Source organism: Panthera pardus, unplaced genomic scaffold (genome assembly GCF_024362965.1).
Source record: "Panthera pardus isolate Hobbes unplaced genomic scaffold, ASM2436296v1 HiC_scaffold_16, whole genome shotgun sequence".
Lineage (NCBI taxonomy): Eukaryota > Metazoa > Chordata > Mammalia > Carnivora > Felidae > Panthera > Panthera pardus.
In genome coordinates this window covers 68,746,319-68,762,384 of record NW_026526721.1, presented here as the reverse complement: position 1 = coordinate 68,762,384, position 16,066 = coordinate 68,746,319, and the positions used below count along the sequence as shown (strand labels likewise).

The 16,066-nt window shown below is 43.9% G+C and overlaps 1 protein-coding gene across 4 annotated transcripts in view; it reads left to right on the top strand.

The window, feature by feature from the left end:
• Window positions 1-16,066, top strand: part of MYLK (myosin light chain kinase) — a 278,784-nt gene that overhangs the window by 99,402 nt on the left and 163,316 nt on the right. The window lies entirely within an intron of this gene.

The window sequence follows — 16,066 nt, the reverse complement described above, 5'->3', positions numbered from 1 at the left end:
TCTTCCTGGGCCTCCATTTCTTCTGCAAATGGGTGTGATAATTCCTTGCCCACCTTGTACTAGAAAGGAGAAGAAGATGAGGACATTGAAGAGTAGCTGTGAGAGTCCTGAGGTTATTATGCCTGAGTGAAGGGACCTGTGGTGAGCTGCTGGCTCAGGCCTCCAGGACATCAAATTATCCACCTGACATGGAGATGCATGTGCAAGTCAGGAATGTTTGCAAGTAATATTTGTCCTGGGATTAAACGTGGGGAATCTACCCCAAGAAACACTTTAGAGGCTAGAAGGCTTTGATTGAGCAAAAGACAGCTGAGGTGATGAGAAATTCATAGGTTGCGTTATAAATCTACAATTTAAGAGCAGGCTCCTATGTGCTTGTGGGAAGGATGGGGTCAAGTGCATCACCGTCCCAGATGACACCGGACCTTGCCTTTGTTTAAGCACTAGGTCTGGCTTTGTGCAGGATGGCCCTCACCATCTTTGTGCAGGGTGCCCTGGGATGGACGCTTTTCATGGGCCCTGTGGTTAAGACTGTTTGCCAGTGAATCTGACCTTCCCCCTGAAGAAGATCGTGGGGGAATGTTGGTGATGCTGCTGAGGGTTCTGTTTCTTCTTTCTGGGCCCCTGCTGGAATGAGAGATCTTTTCTGTTGCCCTGACTGTGGGCCCTGCATCCCCACAGCTGGCAGGAAAGAAACAACAGAAGAATCCCTGGGGATTTAGAAATGGCTTAAAGCCATGAAAAGGAGTGACATACTGATTCACGCTGCAATGTGGATGCACATTGAGAAGATTATGCTAAGTGAGACAAGCCAGGCACAAAAAAAGACCACATGGTGAATGTCCTCGTGGGTATGAGATGTCCAGAATAGGCAAACCTATCATAGATCTGTGGTCGTTGGGGGTCAGGGGGGAGTGGGGAGGGACTGCTAATAGGTAGAGGGTTTCTGTTGGAGATGATGGAGGTGTTCTGGAATTAGATCATGATGGTGGCTGTTCCACTTTGTGAATGTGTTCTAAAACACTGACTTTATACTGAAAAATCAAAACATAAAAAATGAACTTGAAAAATAGCTTAGCAAACTGATCTCACCTCCAGTACCTACACTCCTGCCCAACTGCCTCTGAGAGACGAACTCCTCCTCAAATTCAGGCAGACATGGAGAGGAAGAGAGGACTTAGCTTCCTTTATACGTGGTGGTGCTTCTGCTTCCTTTGCTGCCTTTGAAAGCCATGAAGGAACCGGGCCCTTGAGTTACTTGATTTGGAACCTTTGTGGAATGAGTGCTGACCCAGGAATCGGCACACTGAGTTCTTTGTTGCTTGGTCATCGTTCGGTTGGCTTTATACATTCTGTGGACCTGGTGGCTTTCCAGGTGGCTTTCATACATTCTGTGGACCAGATAGGTTTCCCTATCTGAGAAGAAACAACTAGCCTACATGAGTGTGAAGAAAATGAGTTGAGGAAGAAAATGGTAAAACCACTTCATAAAGTTAACAAGTGTAGGAATACAGTAGTATTTTTTTAAATGAGGTGAAATTCATGCATCATAAATTTAACCATCATAAAGTAAACAATTCAGTGGATTTAATGCATTCACACTGTAGACCTGCAGTATTCTTGTAGTATAGCATTCTCTATTTGAAATTTTTATTTTGCTAATGTTTATGAAACTTGACTTTCTTTTTATTAAAAAATTTTTTTAATGTTTATTTTTGAGAGAGAGAAAGAGAGTGAGTGTGAGCAGGGGAGGGTCGGAGAGAGAGGGAGACACAGAATCGGAAGCAGGCTCCAGGCTGTCAGCAGAGAGCCTGATGCAGGGCTTGAACCCACAAACTGTGAGATCATAACCTGAGCCGGAGCCACACACTTAACCGACTGAGCCACCCAGGCACCCCGAAAGTTGACTTTCTATATTACATGTGGATTATATGTCAAAATGAATGTATTCCTTAAAAGTCAGCCTGCACAGCTACTTTACCCCTTCCAACCTGCCTGGAATGAACACAGAACAACACCTTGCAGGCATGTGATGGATAGTGGACACAGAAGGAAGACAATTCCAGAGAGATCTTAGATGGAGTGTCTGGCTCCATCTGAGAGCTTGCATATGGAAAGGCAGAGGGAGAGGCTGTCATAGAAAGCACTCTGAAACTAACATGCTGCAAGTGTGTGTAATCTCCATAGCAAAGGGCACAGAGGGATGTTTTGCATCAAGGAAGAACCACCTCAAAAGATTACAGAATGAGGATGCTGGTTGTTTTGCTAGCAGAGATGGGAATAGGGAGTGTTACTGACCTAATGCTCTCAGAGAAGGAAGAGGTAAGGTGGTGTGGGCCTGGAGTGGCGTTGGGCTTTGAGCAGGAGTTGCTAGTTATAAAAGACTGAGCAGGGTTACCCACTGAGTGTAGTCAGTGGTTCTCTGCCTCCAGGGCATGTTACTCTGCTGCAGCCACTAGACCCTGCCTGCAGCGGACCTCTCCCTCCAGGAGCTAGGGTGCATCCTGTTCTAGGTGCCCATTCTGCACAAACCGGTCCTGGTGTCTGTCACAGCCGCCTCGGGAATCTCTGCTCTTCAGTATCTGGGCTCTGGCAGAATCTCTTATGAGTGAGTAACTTTTTAAAATTAAGCTTCTTCTCAGGTCCAGGCTGGTGCCCATCGCAGCAGGCATGAACCCCCCCTCTCGTAGTGGCAGTCCCTAAGAGCTCCATCCACTCCCCTCTTTAAAGTTGCCACCACCAGCTCGAGTCCTAAAGCCTGGCATGGAAAGTGCCAGGATGTCCCAGCTTCTTCAGCTCAGGGTACAAGGACCCTCCCATCACTTCAGGGAAACACTGTGGACACCAGGATGTGAGAAAGTTATAAAGGTTTGCTTCCTGCTGCCTTCTGAAGCTGGTAATTAGAAGTTGGTTCAAGCTTGTACTTTTTGGTCGTATTCCTGAAAGAGAGAAATTTGTTGCTACCCTGCCCTCACTTCCTTATTATACCTATATTTAGGCCAAGGATTTAATGAATGCTTTCCTCCAATAAAGCCCCTCTTTCTATTAAGAAGATTTGGTTGACATGAAGGTAGGACCATAGGTGCTCTTGGGGCTTATATCTTTCTGAGAAGCTCCAAACTATGAGATGTTCAGCTCTGTAGGTCTCAGTACCTCCCATCCATCAGGGCTTTTGCTCTTTATTATGGCTGACCCATTACCAATTCCCTTTGCCCTTGATCTTTTCTACTCTAGAAGCTACTGTAGAGGCTTCCTTTGCAGATAGAGGTGGCTCAGTGACACATTCTGGCTGAAGTTGGCTAGGAAACTTCTGGGAAAGCTCTTGCTTTTCATTCTTTTTTTTTTTAACAGGTTTATTTTATTATTATTCTTATTTTGAGAGAGAGGTGCATATGTCCACACCAGAGCAGGAGAGGGGCAGAGGAAGAGGGAGAGAGAATCCCAAGCAGGCTCCATGCCCAGTGCAGAACCCAAAGTGGGGCTTGATTTCATGACCATGAGATCATGACCTGAGCCAAAAATCAAGAATCGGATACTTAACCAACTGAGACAGCCAGGTGCCCTATTATTATTATTATTATTATTATTATTATCATTATTATCATTATTATCATTATTAGTTTGCTTTTCTGATTAAAAAAAATCACTGGTGCTCTCATGTTCCACCCCTTCTCTGCCTCCTGCCTTGAATGCAAGTATGATGCCTGATGCTCAGCAGCCATATTGAAACCATGAGGCAACAAATCAGAACACTGAGGATTGGTTGGGTTGGGCATAGGATGGGGATACAGCGGTGGGGGAGCATAATGACCAGCAACTAAGAGACAAAATGTCCTAAGGCTTAAACACTTTATTAGATAGGATCTTTGACTGTGGTTATTCACACAAGAAATTTTACAGAAACATATTCCTAACTGATAAACACCCAATGATGCATGTGGAGATACTCTGTCTTTAACTGATGGGAATAAATAAGGAAGAAGACATAGCACAGAGAAGAACTAAAAAACTCCTTCAGATCAGACAGAGAAAGACAAATAGTGTATGATCTCTCTTACATGTGGAATCTAAAAAAAAGAAAAAAAAAACCCCAAACTCATAGATACAGAGAACAGATTGGTGGTTGCCAGAGGTGGGGGTGGGGTGTGGGCAAAATGGGTAAAGGCAGAAATGTACAAAGTTACAGTTATAAAATAAATAAGTCATGGAGATGTCACGTACAGCATGGTGACTATAGTTAACAGTACTGTATTGTATATTTAAAAGTTGCTAAGAGAGTAGATCTTAAAAGTTCTCATCACAAGAAAAAAAAATTATAACCGTGTGTCATGATGGATGTTAACAAGATTTACTGTGGTGATCATTTCACAGTATATACTTATATCCAACCATTGGGTTGTATACCTGAAACTAACGTAATATTGTAGGTCAATTATATTGCAATAAAAAAGGGATAAAAAACTTCTTTAGATCCTTACCAAATCGACCAGTAGTGATGAGAGTACCTTATTCTGAGTTGAAGGTGGCCCTGCAGTTAACAGTATTCTAGAAGAATTCATTCTTTCCTGACTGTAGCCTTTGGCCTGAACTGACAGGGTCTAGGATCTATGAGAGGAAGTCAGTCATATGGATTTAGGAGGTAAGTTAATATCATTTAACTGTTAATGACATTTTCTATAATATCATTCTAGAAAACCACTATTCAATCAGGGTCTACTGAGTAGGCCAAACCTGCCTACCTTTTAAAAAATTTTCTTGGCTCTGTCAACTGGAGACTATATTTTCAGAAACTCGTAAAGCTTTGGATCTCTATCTCTTCAGTACTACCTTTAGATCCAGGCAGTGAGCCCACATTCTAGGAACCCCGGCTCCTTCATCTGGCTGTACCCTCACCTCACAGCAGGGCATCTGTCTGCCCCAGGGATGTGCCCACTGGAGCCACACCATCCCCCATGTTCTGAGCACCCAGGCACCCAGGGTTCTCTACCCAATGACCCTGACCCCACTCCAATGCCTGTGTAGACCTCTTCCCGTGAGAAGGCCTGCTGGGCCTGAATGGGGTGGTCAAGGGGAAGCTGCTTGCTTGGGGGAACAAGTCCGTAGACAAAACTCAGATGTGGGGCTCTGTTGTCTGCCCACATGCATGGGGGACCCCCACAGCACAGGCTGCCGGGAGGGTGAGAACAGTAGTATCCTGGACTGTGCTGCTGGTGATGAACCTCTCCGGGACCCCAGGCGCGGGGGCCTCCTTGGGCAGATAGCCAGGGCCCCACCAGTGCCAGGGGCTGACGGGAACCCTTCCAGCTGTCCTGTTGCCCATACAGGCAGCTGAAGTGCCGATGGACTGCTTCCCCCAGCACAGAGTCACATATGAAAGGAGCAAGCTGGTGGGGAAATATACTGAAATTACTGGAGATTTCTTCCCCTTCGCCCTGGAATTCATTCTTACCAGAAAAAGCAAACATGGTGATAAGCCCTGGCTGTGCCGTGAATCAAATGAGCTGATACTTCAGTGCCTCTTGAGAAGTCCGGCCCAAGTGAGGCTTTTATCCAAACTGAGGGTCTCTGTGTTTACTGAAGTGGGCTTCCAAATGAAGAGCCAGCCTGGCCTCATCAAGGCATGTTTATATTTAAGTCATGGAGGGTGGAGGAAGGGAACGGAGAAGACCTGACCCACAAAAGCATGAATAATTCCTCAGTTTTCCACTTTAGCAATGGTAGTATCCAGCCCACATTAACTTCTTCCCAGTTTACTTCTTTTGGGTTTTTTTTTTAATTAATTTTTTTTGAATGTTTATTTTTGAGAGAGAGAGAGAGAGAGAGAGAGAGAGCATGCGCATGAGTGGGGGAGGGGCAGAGAGAGAGGGAGACACAGAATCTGAAGCAGACTCCAGGCTCCGAGCTGTCAGCACAGAGCCCGACACGGGGCTCGAACTCACGAGCTGTGAGATCATGACCTGAGCTGAAGTCGGACGCTCAATTGACTGAGCCACCCAGGCGCCCCCCCTTTTTTTTTAATTTAAATTTTAGTTAACATACAGTGCAGTATTGGTTTCGGGAGTGTAATTCAGTGATTTATCACTTACATACAACACCAAGTGCCCTCCTTATACCCATCACCCATCTAGCCCATCCCCCACCCACATCCCTCCATCAATCCTGTTTCTTCTCTTTTTACGGTTAAGAGTCCCTTGTGGTTTGTTTCCCTCTTTTCTTCCCCCCCCCCTTCCTATATGTTCAACTGCTTTGTTTTTAAATTCCACATTTCCACATGTGAGTGAAATCGTGTAGTATTTGCTTTTCTCTGATTGACTTATTTCACTGGGCGTAATACCTTCTAGTTCCATCCACATCACTGCAAATGGCAAGGTTTCATTCTTTTTTTTTTTTTAATGTTTGTTTATTTTCGAAAGAGAGAGAGAGTGTGAGCAGGGGAGGGGCAGAGAGAGAGGGAGACACAGAAACCGAAGCAGGGTCCAGGCTCTGAGCTATCAGACCAGAGCCTGATGCGGGGCTCAAACTCACGAACTGTGAGATCATGACCTGAGCCAAAGTCAGATGCTTAACCGACTGAACCACCCAGGAACCCCAAGACTTCATTCTTTGTGATGGCTGAGTAATATTCTATTGTGTATGTGTACACACACACACACACACGCACACTACATCTTCTTTATCCATTCATCAGTCAATGGACATTTGGGCTCTCTCCATAGTTTGGCTATTGTTGATAGTGCTGCTATAGACATCGGGGTGCATGTTCTCATGCGAATCTGTATCTTTGTATCCTTTGGGTAAATACCTGATAGAATCATTGCTGGATTGTAATTCACTTCTAACTCAGAAGTGCTTAACCACTTTGAGAAATTTGAGGGAAGTACCTGATTTGTTCTGTGCTTTCTGTCCTTAGGAATCTTGATGTAGTTCTGGAGACAAATGTGTATATATAAAACAGTAGGATATGACAGTGTATAATTAGAGGCTTGAAATAGTTCAACAAATTGCCCGTACTGTAGGAATTGAGAGGAGATTAAGGCAAAGTTTGCAGTGGCTTGGAAACCTGTTTCCCACTTTCTGACCCCTGGGCTTCCAGTTTGTCCTTCCACAGTGCAGGTCTAACCGTGCACCCCCTGCTGTGTGTCCCTGAGCCTTGTGTACAGCTCTTCAGCACTGCCTTAAAGGCCTTTGCCACCAGCTCCTAGGTCTCCAGCACTGTCCTGCTCTCCTCCCTTCCTCCTCCTAACATAGCCAGCCCTAGCCCTGCTCACCCAGCCCACAGCACACATAACGGGGACTTCATTCTGCTTTCACTTTTATGGAGAAAGGATAAATAAGGAAAATATTTTATCTTCCCTGTCAATCTGGGGTTAGGAATGGGGCAGAGTGTGAAAGGAAGGGAGGTAGCATTTGTTGATACCCTGTGGGGCATGTAAAATGTCAGCCCCATTTTTTTTTTATAGAGGAAGAACTGGGGCCTCAGAGCAATTATAAAACTTGTTACGGTGATGTCAGTAAGTTATGGAGGCAGTACTTTTGGGTCTAAATATGGCATTTCTCATACTATATGATGCCATCCCTGTCACACATCTCATCTGGTTTTTTGAACTCAGTGACTGTTTCTTATTCATCTTTGTGCCCCAGGAGTAACACAGTGCCTGGCACATGATAGGTGCTCAGTAAATGTTTGGTTCCCCCAAGAACCAAGTTGGTGGGGCCTAAGACTCTAGACTTCTTGCCAACTCAAGTTCATAGGGATTTTGTCTTATGTTTCTTATAGGGTCTTATCTCCCCTTATCCCATCCCAGTCCCTGTCTGGCCCTTCTAGACCCCTCACTGTTCACCCACACCCGTGCATCCCTGCTCCTTTCCTTTCCTCAGGCCGTGCCTCTATCAAGAATGCCCTTTCTTGGGGTACCTGGGTGGCTCAGCCAGTTAAGTGTCAGACTCTTGGTTTCAGCTCAGGTCAGGATTTCACAGTTTGTGGGTTCTAGCCCTGCTGTGTCAGACTCTGCCCTGACAATGTGGAGCCTGCTTGGGATTCTCTGTTTCCCTCTCTCTGCCCCTCCCCCACTCGCTCTCTCGCTCTCTCTCAAAATAAATAAACATTAAAAAAAATACCCTTTCTTCTCTTCTCCATCTCATCCAGAATAGGAGTCCAAATTAAATTCTGCCTCCTTCAGGCTACTCTCCTTAAGTATGCTTTCTTTGTAAAGCATTTTATTAGAGTACAGAAGAACCATGGTCATAGGATGTGGAATATTCCCAATAATCACATAAAATCATTCGTGAGTAATAACCACAGGAAAGAGTTGTCTTCTTTGGCCTTTTAAAAATGTATTATTTGTTAATCATATTTCTGCTTATAACCTTGTTATAGAGAAAAAAAAATTGTTTAATTGTTAAACTGTGAAAAATTCAAACAATGTAAGCAAGTTCCTTGCCTTGACCCTTACTTCTGTTCTCCAGAGGTAATCACTGTCAACAATTAGGGCATCCTTCCAGAAATGTTCTATGCACATAGAAGCGTGTATCTGCATTTGCTTTTATATTTACCAATGGGCCCATGTATGCATACCTATCTGCAACTTGGTCTTTTGACTTCACATCTTTTGGCATTTATTTTTCACATTAGCACATAGATCTACCTCATAGATCTAAACATGAACTTTCTAATACTCACTTGTTCCCTCTCTGAATTTCTGTAATGCTCACAGGTATGATTCATCTTTACCTTTATCAATTTACAGTTTTATCAGTTATTGTTTATTGTCTTTTGTTTCCTCAGTGAGAATGAGTTGCCCAAGGTCTAGAGCGATATTATCCAGTAGGGTGGCCACTAGCCACATGTGGCTATTTCAGTTTAGGTTAAGATTAATTAAAATTAAATAAAATTTAAAATTCAGTTCCTCAGCCACTGCAATCACATTTTAAGTGCTCAGTATGCACACAGAGCTACTAGCTACTTTGTTGGGCCACACAGATTATTGAACATTTCTGTCATTGCAGAAAGTGCTGTTCGACAGGGCTGGTCGAGACCACTCTTACATTTAATTCAGTTCCCATAAACCAGAGACCCAGAGCCAGAAGAGATCTTAAAAATAGTTGTTCCTAAATGAATAAATAAATAAAAATAGTTGTTCCATTTACATTAGAGATAAGACATTAAATTCTTGAGCATTTATTTAGGGCATAAGATTCATTCGAAGAAAAATGTAATCTCTTCATGAAAGAATCTCTGTCTTCCATTTTCATTGAAGAAGGGTAATCTTACTATCCAGCAGACTTGAACATGCTCCCAAAGGTTCCCTGGCTGTCCATTTCAGGTGGCTCAGAAATTCTCAGGGCAAGGAGGCTGGCAGAGGGCTGCCTGGGTGTTACCGAGTTCCTGTAGTGTTCCACGGAAAGGCAGCAGAATGGGGCAAGTACGCTCAAACTACCGTTGTCAGCACATAGCCACTTCTGGTTCAAAATGTCAGAACTGAACAGACTTACTGACTTCTCCTCCCCCCAAATATGCCATTGAAATGAACAGATAGGGTTAAAAAGAGAATGAATTCTGAGCCGTACTGAGAACAGGGGTGGGAATGTGAGTGGGTGAGGGATTTTCTTGGGATTGCATGGAAGGCTGTATCAGCACCTCCCGCCATAGCAGATGAGTGGTGAGGCTTCAGCAGTGAGAGCCACGTATGTGAAGTAAAACCATGCAGAGATTAGGAGTGGGCTGTAGGACAGAGGTCAGGGTGACTAAAGGATGTTTTACTTAATATCCATACAGAGAAAACTAAAGTTCTTAGTATGGATATTAGGATCTCAGAAGAATGTCTTTTTACTTTGCCTGCAGGTGAAATGGTTGGATGGGCTGTCTGTCTAGTTCTCTGTGCCCAAACTTTCTAAGTAAAGCCTGCCAGTAGGTGTGCCCCACTCAGGAGCACTGAGCTCACAGGCCCCTCATCTGGGGAGACAGGACTATACCCAAGGAATGGAAAACCCACACCAGCTACCTACATTTGGAAACTAGTTCTTCAGTTATAGATTATGAACAGTTCATTCATGGCCACCAGATGTTTGAAGAAAATATTTATACAATAGAATATTGTTATCAAAAAAAATTGCCCGGTTTTTAAAATCAACCCATAGACAAAGCTCAAAAGTGTTAGTTATAGTCACAGAATAGGAAGTAAACTCCGTGAGCTCTGCAAAGCCAAAAGTAAAGGGATCATGAGTGGTAAAATAGGGGCAGGAAAAGAGAGGAAGAGAAAACTCTAAGGACACTAATGTCCTCATCTGGCATTACTTCTTATCTGAGAAGTGAGGAGATACCATCTAAAGCAGATGGATCAAAAAATAAGTTTGAGGGGTGCCTAGGTAGCTCAGTCAGTTAAGCGACTGACTTTGGCTGAGGTCATGATCTCGTGGTTTGTGAGTTCGAGCCCCATGTCGGGCTCTGTGCTGACAGCTCAGAGCCTGGAGTCTGCTTCAGATTCTCTGTCTCCCTCTTTCTCTGCCCCTCCCCCACTCGTGCTCTGTCTCTCTTTCAAAAATAAATAAACATTAAAAAAAAACAAAAAAAATAAGTTTGAGTATATGACTTAAAACCATAATACCAGAGGTAAAAAGTGGTCAGCAAGTTGGCCATATTCGGCACACAGACCTTTTGTGTTTGGCCAGCTGTGTTCTCAAAAACTTTGAGCTAAGATTTACAAATGGAAAGCTTACACATCCAATTCATTTCTGAATGGCTTTGTTCAAAAAGTAAGCTTTGGCAATGCTTCCACGTAGCAGCATTTGGGCAGTGGGTGTTACCGCCTGCATCCAAGGGTGTCTTTGCCAGGTTGCTACAGTCCTCCCCATCCCTAGCCATGTCCTAGCACATGGACAAGAGTCTGTTGCCAGTTGTGACTTTGCCTTTTCCCTAGCCACGTTCGTGTTAATAGTGGGAGAGCAAAAGGTAGGCAGGGAGGGGCCCTCATGACACTTCTTGTCCACCCACTCCCTGTGCTTGTGTGTTCTGACCAGACTCCGTAGGCATTTGAGTTTGTGATCTTGTCATCAATGTCCAATAGAAGATCTAACAGTCAAAACAAGACTGGCAAGGGGGAGGCAGTGTAAGTCAGTGAAATTCCTCATCATTCAGAGTGGGAATTCACTAAATGCTACCTAAATTCCTTAATCAAGAAATAGACACAGGATACTATCTAGAATTACAGATAAGAATGATAATAGAAAGATGATTTCAGTGCTTATATCTGGAAAGTGATAGTATTGCAGGGAGGGGAAAGAGCGAAGGGGAAAGAAAACTTTTTGCTCTCAACTTTCACCTTTTATCTATGTTCATATTGCTTGAATTTTTAAACAATAGATAGGAATTACTTCTGAAGTTTCTAAAAACTACAATGAAATTGCCTAGGTATATCTATCTGAGCTCAGTGTCCAGATTCCACTTAATAAATGGTCATAGATGAACACACAATTTATATCAAAAGGAACAGGTAGGGGTGTCTGGGTGGCTCAGTCAGTTAAGCATCTGACTTCAGCTTAGGTCCTCATCTCACAGCTTGTGGGTTCAAGCCCTGCATTGGGCTCTGTGCTGACAGTTCAGAACCTGGAGCCTGCTTCAGATTCTGTGTCTCCCTCTCTCTCTGCCCCTCTCCCACTCACACTCTGTCTCTCTCTCTCTCAAAAATAAGTAAACATTTTTTTATTTATTTAAAAAATTTTTTTAAATTTAATGTTTATTTTTTTGAGGTGGAGGGAGGGGCAGAGAGAGACAGAGACAACAGAATCTGAAGCAAGCTCCAGGGTCGGAGCTGTTAGCACAGAGCCTAACGCAGGGCTTGAAATCACCAGCCATGAGATCATGACCTGAGTCAAAGTCGGATGCTTAACTGATGGAGGCACCCAAGTGCCCCAAAAATAAATAAACATTTGAAAACAATTTAAAAAATCGTGTCTTTATTTTTTAAATTTCACAGTGGTAGTTTACTTATCAGGGAGAAATAGAGAAGGCTGGTGCTATCTGGATGCATCTGTCTCCTTACTAAGGAGGCTTTTAGACACCTATTATTTTAACATGTTTCCAATTATCTTGACTTGAAATGGAAGCAAGATTCTGTGGCAAAATGAGCCATGAGAGATGGAGAGACCAAATTAGGCTCTTCTTACTCTGTGTGCTCACGGTGGCCCAAAGGGCAAGGTATGAAGTGCCAGGTTTGGCATTCATCAGTGCAGAGGCATAGGAGACATCAGTGTGGCCTGGCATAGATAGTTTCTGCAGGACCCAAGATGTTCACATTCCTTATAACATGCAACTTCCTTCCAACTTTAAATTAATAACTGAGATGCTACTTTTTAAAAAGTTGGCAAACATGAGTTGAGTTTCTTCTGTGCCCTGGACACCAGGACTACACAGAAAAATAGAATGTGATCCCCATGATCAGCAGTCTTGCAACTAATGGATTATCAATTTTGGTTACAGAAAATTAGACTTCTCCTCTCTGAAGCCTCTTCCAGCTCACTGTGTTCTTTTCCATTGCCACGTTCTAAAAGGGCTATATTCTGCACTCTGCAATTTAGAATGTAATTAGATGATTAACATAACATGTTTGGAAAGAACACTGGACTTGGGTTCTCATTTCTATGAAGTTGCCTTAAAACTTTCAACAAACCACTCAACCTCCCTGAGTCTCAGATCCCTTCGTATCAGATCACAAGTTTGGTGTCCATTAGGCCCTTTGCGATCTGAAATTCAATTATTTATATACTGTCATGTGTGTTCCCTACTTCATATATCAATTTTTAAAAAACACACCTCAATCCCACCTCCTGGTAAGTGCCGAGTAAAGAAGGATTATTTGTTTGGCCTCTGGATTTTCTGAATTTTAATCACTTACATCATTAAAGTAATGTTCCGCTTTTATTTATGGTAGACTTCAAGTGTTTGGAGTTGATTCATTTAACTAATGTTTATTGAGCACTTTACTATGAGTCAGGGACTGTGTTAGTTTAGAACAGGAAGGGTTTAAGGAGGCTAGACCCTCATTTGTGAAGATTATAGTGTTTGGGATCTACAAATCAGATTGGGAGTTGGACCAAATAATCTTGACAGTTGTTCCCATCTTTAACATTTTATTATTTTATTCCATTCCAACAACTTGGTTTGGAGTTTTCTTTGTATTTTGTTTTGATCATGTCTTATTTTTTAGTTAAGATATAATGACATATAGCATATTAGTTTCAGGTACACAACATAATGATTCAATATTTGTGTATATTGCAAAATGATCACTACAGTAGGATTAGTTAACATCCATCACCATAAATAGTTACAACATTCCTTTTCTTGTGATGAGAACTTCTAAGATCCACTCTTCCTAACAACTTTCAAATATATAATATGGTATTATTAACTATGGTCACCATTCTATACATTACCTCCCATGACTTACTTATTTTATAACTGGAAGTTTGCCTTCACCCATTTCACCCACCTCTCACCCCCTGCCTCTGGCAACCACCAGTCTGTCCTCTGTACCTGTGAACTCGTTTTTAGATTCTACATATAAGTGAGATCAAATGGTATTTGTCTTTCTCTGCCTGACTTACTTCACTTAGCATAATGCCTTCAGGGTCTGTCTATGTTTTCACAAATGACAGGATTTCCTTTTTTATAGCTGGATGATATTCTCATATATGAGAATATATATATATGTGTGTGTGTGTGTGTGTGTGTGTGTGTGTGTGTGTCACACACACACACACACACACACACACACACACATATATAATATCTTCCCACTAGAGTCTGGACCCCACAAGAGTGCTGTCCAGATTCTACTCTGCTGCTACCAGGGAGCCCATCCTGCTTCTGGCCAGTTATTGTCTCCTCCCTTCTGAAGTCACCGGAGGTTTTCTCACATTGTCTATCTTTGGCTTTATGTGCTTGTCACTGGAATGAGAGCCCCTTGAGGGTGATTTCCTACTCGTTTTGGTGCTCTCCACAGGATCTAGGATGGTGCTCTGCCCATGGTAGGTTTTCAGGTTTCAGTAAGGCCTGAGTAGATTGTGGCTAACAAGGATGGATTTAAATACACTGGGGCACTATAGTCACCTTGGTGATGCCCAGATGCCATCCTTTGCAACATCTTTGCTTGGCGATTTGCTGGTTATCATGGGGAGCTGGCTTCTCTTAGGACCAGGGTGACAGTAGGAGGGCTGGGCTGGCATTCAGGTGCCTGGGTCTTTACTTCTAAGTCTCTCTGGCCCCTGAGCTTTAGTTTCCTCATCTATGAATGAGGAGATAAGACCAAATGACTCTCATGCTTCTTCCTGCTGTAATAGTCCATGATTCCATCAAAATAAAATTTAAATGAGGTTTTAGGGTAGAGACCTAGTGGTTTCACTAGTGTGTCCGGTGTTCCATGAAGCTTTGACACTCAGGAAGGACGACTCCAATGGCTGGTATACAGATTAATTTAGTTCAGCAAACAGTAGTTATAGGTAGGATGTATACCTGGGATAAAAACATGACAGAGAGGACCAAGAGTCTTTCCCTACATTCAAGGGATTCACATTCTCAAATCGCTGAGGCTGTGAATCTGCCCCTCCACGCCCACTCCACACACACCAGCCTTGATTGCTGGGATGCTGTCTGGGAAGGTAAGAAGTGAATTCTGATGTTGCATGTCAGACCTGAGAGCTCCTTCAAGTTTGAGCTCTGTGCCCTGCCCCTGCTCAAGAGCACATTGAAATGAAAGGGAGGGTGTGGGGGCTCAGTGACAGTGATTAGACACCTGTATCCTCCTGACAGAGCTGTCTGAGTGGTGGTAAGGTTGATGCCTCATTTTTTTCTCATCTGGTGGCGCACTGAGTCCCTGAGTGACTCCTAAGAGGTGCAGGTCCATCCCTCTCAGAAGACTCCAGCAGGGTTTAGGGCAGGCCAAGGCAGCATGAGTAAGGTGGGGCCTGTTGGGTGCTGGTGTTTGAGATGGCAGGCACAGGCTTGGGAGGCAGGGCTGCCTGTGAAATGTGAAGGACTTGGCAAGCTCAGCCCCAAACCCTGGGAAGGCTGACAGGGGAGTAAAAAATGAGACTGGGAGAGTTGGAGCCAGGAAGGCAAGGAAAAGCAAATCAAATCTGGATCCTGATTTAAAAGGCATTAGGCTGAGCAGAGCCGGGCACCTGAACATACTTTCCACAGCCTGTCATGCAGGGCTTGCATCATCCGTGAGCAGCGAGGGGAGGTTGAGGCCGTGGGGACTGGTTCCCCCGGCTGCAGCCCCCACCAGCAGGCCACTCAGAGGCAGACGCCACTCCACGGAATACCAGAGGGCAGGGTGACCTGCCAAGGTTAAGTCCAGGAAGGAGGGGAGACACTGGTCTCTGGAAGTGGTGAACATAATGGCCCAGTGCCGGTCAGCCACACACACATATAACCGGTGCTGGCACTTGGCTAATGACTTACTTGGGGCAAAGCTCTTTTATAATGAAGTCAGGTCAGCCACCACTACACTTCTACCTGCTCATTTCCAGCAGCCAAGGTATGGCTATTGGAAGCTTGGGGTGAAATCTGGACATCTAGGTGCCTGAGTCATTGATGGAGACACTGTGTAGAGTGGTTTCTTACAAGAGGTCCATCAGAACCCACTGGGGCACTTGAAGTCTCCCACACCTTATCCCAAGGGGGTGAGACCAAGCAATTTGCATCTGAACACATTCACATCCCATACAGGTTATTCTTTAAGCCACCAAAGGGAGACCATTGGAAGCAAAGGTCATGACCTCAGGCTTTGCTTCATGTTGGGGAGCATGTGGGAATGGCCAAAGCAGTGGAAAAGGAGGTACAGTCTTCCTTCTGGGAATGATGTATCTGACAATTGAGAAGGTGTTCTCTCTCTTTTTTTAAAAAAATGTTTATTTATTTTTGAGACAGAAAGAGCACAAGCTGGGGAGCTGCAAAGAGAGAAGGGGACATCCGAAAAAGCAGGCTCTGCGCTGACAGCAGAGGGCCTGGTGTGGGCCTCGAGCTCACGAACCATGAGATCATGATCTGAACTGAAGTCAGATAGAT